The following is a 4,829-nucleotide window of genomic DNA, read 5'->3' as shown; positions in this document are numbered from 1 at the left end:
ATCTTCCATTTTAAGGGGTGAGAGGATGAGTGGGATTTTTTTTTTTAATAATTATAAAGATTTAAATATGGAGAGAGAGAGAGAGATTTAAGGAGGAGTAATAACAAGAATTACTTTCCTTTTTAATACTTAATAATTATAATTAATTATTGCTCCCCCCCTTTCTCCTCCATGTAGAGAGAGAGAGAGAGAGAGAGAGAGAGAGAGAGAGGGAGATTAACAACAAGAATTACTTCCCCATTTCTCCCCCACGTTTATAATTATTAATTTTTTCATATTCTATTTGGAGGGGTTTTTTGGTTATTTGAATTTTTTGGGTGTTTTTTGGTCATCCGAAATTATTTTTTGGTAGATATCAATGGTTTTTTTGTTTTTTTGAAAAGGTATACCAAAAATAGGGAATACGTACTTTTTAATAATAGTATGATATATACACGAAAATCTTAGTATTTGGCCTTTGCAATGCATCAAGATCAAGCGACCAAGTAATCAATGGTACTGGGTTGGGCTAAGCCTGACAGGGTTGCATATCCCAGCCCAACCTACGGCTGGACTGGGCTTGGGTTGAATTAAGAGATCTTAGAGTTGGGCTAAGGTTTTAAGAAAACTAGTCCAATCTGGCCAATTGACATCCCTAAAAATAACAACAACAAACATAACCTTATCCTGCTACATAGATCCGATATGGAAAAAAAGAAAAGAAAAATCAAGAAGCAACAAAATAAGGAAAAATAGGAGCAAAATCGATGGGAATGATCCAATTCCTTATTTTTAAAATCATGCCTTATTGCTTACTGAAACCTGGTTAAATTGGAACTCATAAATCATTTATTAATTGGCTTTATTTTTATTTTTAAATAAAAGCATTTATTAAGGGAGCATGTTTGCTGTTTAGGAATGTAGCCTCCCATACCACACACTCTCTTTCTCTCTCCCTCCTCCTATGAATTGATCTCACCACCCTGTATTAAGGGAGTTTTCATTGGCTCTTACTTACCCGCATAGCCTTTACTATCAAGCAAGAAACATCTTCTTGCTTATTAAATGATTCATTTCGATTTTGAAACAATTAAAATTGATTATAATTGAAAAATTATTGATACCAATTATTCATATTATATGGATTAAAATCTTGTTGGTCCTGGTAATTTATTTTATGTATGTTTTCTAGTGTTTTGAGTGGATTTACACATGTAAATCCATGTTTTTGTTTTTGTTTCTTTAAATTACAATTCTTCAATTCTGATTTCTATCTTTCTTACCTCGAACCGAATTACCTCGAACCGAATTGTAACTGAACCAATTAACCGGAACCTAACTGGTTTCCTTCAGTGGATTTACACCAATTGAATGTGGATTTGCTGCTCTTACGATCACCTATTCATGAATATGAGCATTCAATACCTGTCTTTTTTACTATCAAGCATACCCCTCTTCACCTTTGTACTGACAGAAAATGTGATAGGTATTAGATGCTCAAATATACGACCGTGATCTAAATTCCACGCGCCTGAGTGATGTTTGGTGTGAAGATTACTGAAATTCCCTTTGACCACCTACAAAAGAAAAAATTCATTTTTTCTATTCAAAATTTTTTTTTCCCGTGTTGTTGACATGATCAACTACTCCTGGGAAATTTGGCTTTTACAAATGTTTTGCCACGTGGCCATACAAAAACATTTGAAAGGTCAACTGTTTTTTTTTTCAACAGGCGACATACCACATTAGCACATATAGCTAGGATGAAGCCCAAGCCCAAATCCATCTAAGTTTAACATTTTAATACTGCCCCTTGCAATTGGGCTTAATGGTTGAGTCCAACAAGCCCGAGCATAGCTGATAATCATGTGGATGTTAAGATTCCACGACTCAACTCAGCTAAGATTTGGGTTCGAAAAAGGCCCGTTTACTTTGGCCCACGCTCAGATTCTCCCATGGTTTGAATTTGTCCAACACATACTCAACCTATCTTTTTGGGTAGAATATCGGAGGCAGAACTTAAAAAGAAAAAGAAAAGGCCATTTCGAGAGAGAGAGAGAGAGAGAGAGAGAGAGAGAGGTCGTATGGCCCTGCCCTAGCATGGGGACCAATGGGAGCGTATATTGAAGCATCAATAATGATGAGATTTTCATTTTTCATGAGGGTGAGATGGTTATTTCACCCCACTTTGTGTCCAGGTGTAGGAGTGACGCTGCCATTTAAGACTTTTCTTTAATATATGCATATGTCTTATACGAGCAAGTATATAGACGTGACAGAAGCTCATTCTACGATGATGGAATATCCATCTATCTTTACTAAAAAAATGACTGTAATCAGTGGTCAATCTTAATTATATAGTCCACCATGTAGATTTTTTTTTTTTTTGGAACAGTAGGAACATTTTTAAAAATTTTATGGATATGCCTAATTAGGGGATAGCATGGAGATTAAAATTGAACTACCATGATAGGAAAAATACGTGAAATGGAGAGTGTTCTAGATTCAAGTATCACGAAACATGACTCTCTATCTTTAAAATAGTTACACATGGAAAGTTCATCATGGAGTGGACTATAAGAATGAGATGGTGAACCAAATTCGACATGTAATGCTAATCCATTTAGATTTTAGTCTTCTTTTTTTTTTTTTTTTAATATACTAATGACGGTTATCCAAGTCTTCGGCTTGTTTAGTCCGGATGGGCCATATTGACCCCTTTACATAAGAATAATTGAAAACTTTTGTTCTTTGTTTTTGTATTGTTTTTGTATTGTTTTTTGTTGTTGTTTTTTTGTTTTTTGTTTTTTGTTTTTTTTTTTTTTTTGTTTTTTGTTTTTTTGTTTTTTTGTTTTTTGTTTTTTTGTTTTTTTTGTTTTTATTATTATAAAGAACCATCACAAAAGGAGATGTTTAGAACTTTCTAGCCTTATAGGGTAATTTGAAGTAGACATGTAGTGCATTATACTAAGATCAAAGTTTGAAGCAATGCTCTATTTTTTTTCAGAAAGAAATTTATTCATTAGAATATGAAGAACAGAAAGTTGTTGGGCCACAAAGCTCTCCCAATTATGGAGTGGAATTCAGCTATACTTGTCGAAGATAAAAGTGCAACCCTGAGGAAAAATCCAAATAAACAGTCATACACATATAAGGAATTTAATGTCGATCGAAAAGATTGCATACATTCACTTGAGCAAAGTAGAGAATCTACATTATTCTTGAAAAACTTTCTACACAACTCTCCACCTTACAGAGTGATCTCCTCTTTCGCTTGTCTAGGTTTTTCCTACAGAGCCAATATATATTGGGAATCCAAAAACCCTAATCCCTACGTAATTCTAATTATACCTTTGTACATGTAATGGATTCTAGACCCGATTTAATTACAAATACAAACACAATCATAATTATATGGACTCACATTATTCAATATATACCTAACCCCAACAATCTCTACCTTGGGTCGAATTCTACAAACCACCTTGAAGAATATTTGTGTTGATGTCCTTTCTATTTTCCATACCCAAAACAAAAAAAGGCCCACACCTCCACTTGGGTTGTCCTTGCCTATCCATCATACCCAAATCAAAATGGCCCACACCCTTAGCCGGGGTGTCTTTGCCTATTCTCTATACCAGGTGTCTCGTATGTCTCAACACTGTCACATGATGTGATGTGGCTCTACCTCTCCTATCATTGTAATCTGATTCGAGATAGCATTGTCATTCATCAAATCCGAAGCTAAAGTCACTTCTTTCTAGACTTACATTTGTTCATCACATGAACCTGCAATATATTGTTATCCATCCATACTTCTTACTTGAGTTCCAACAATAGTTACACCTTACTCGAATTCCAACAATAGTTGCACATGTTTCTACTTTCTCTGTAAATTTGTACAAATTTTCATTCATTCGGCTTGTACCTTTCGTGTTGATCATCAATTTCAGCAAACCTACTTACCGCTTTTGTTGATACACCTACCAAAAGAGAAAACCTTCATAAGATATTAAATTCTCCAGCTTTCCCATAATGATTACTTTTTACGAAAGAAAATAATCATTACTTATAATGTTTTTTTGGGTAATTTACAGTGTCATTCCCCTAGAGAATGCCAATATTATAGGAACATCCCATCTTTTTTACCAAATTAGGCTCAGACTCCCTATCATCAGTGTCTGTTAAGTGATGCTATGAAATGACACTTTAGCCCTTATGAGTAAAACACTCTTATCTTATTATCTCAAAAATGCCCATCTTCTCTGTTTCCCCCAAATACTCTAAGATCCTATTCTCTCCCTAGAATTCGCTCAATTTCTCTTCTAATTTGCTTCAAATCTATCATCTTCTTTTGCTCAAAGTTCAATGTTTGGCGCCGGAGTTCCAAATCGCTCGGCGTGGCCGTCGGGGCAGATCCTCCAACAGCAGCAATAGCAATCGTAGAAGTGTCACCTTCCTCAGAGAACCACAGGGTTCCCAACAAGGAAGTTGAAGCTATAGTTGTTAAATCTACTGTAAGAAACGAGATGAAATTAGAACACTACAGCCAAACTCTCAGGTATTCATACATGTTCTTTAAGGCTTCCACCTGCTTCTTCTCCTCTTTGAATGTCTCTCTTTTTACCTTCTTCTTCTTCTTCCTCTCTCTCAATCACTCGATTAGCCCGAGCTTCTACTCCGTTTTTGCTTTACTTTTCTTAGGAAACATGTCAGATGCTTTAATCAATCAATGGATTGGCTGAAGCTGAAGAGGGAATCATCGCTTAGCTCATCACATATCCCTTACAAACTGTGTTTTCTGCTTTTCTTTTAGTAAATTTCTTTTGGAATTTTCTTTATTGTGATAT

This window comes from Macadamia integrifolia, chromosome 11, assembly GCF_013358625.1.
Source record: "Macadamia integrifolia cultivar HAES 741 chromosome 11, SCU_Mint_v3, whole genome shotgun sequence".
Lineage (NCBI taxonomy): Eukaryota > Viridiplantae > Streptophyta > Magnoliopsida > Proteales > Proteaceae > Macadamia > Macadamia integrifolia.
The sequence above is the reverse complement of the archived record's forward strand: the minus strand, read 5'-3'. Positions refer to the sequence as shown.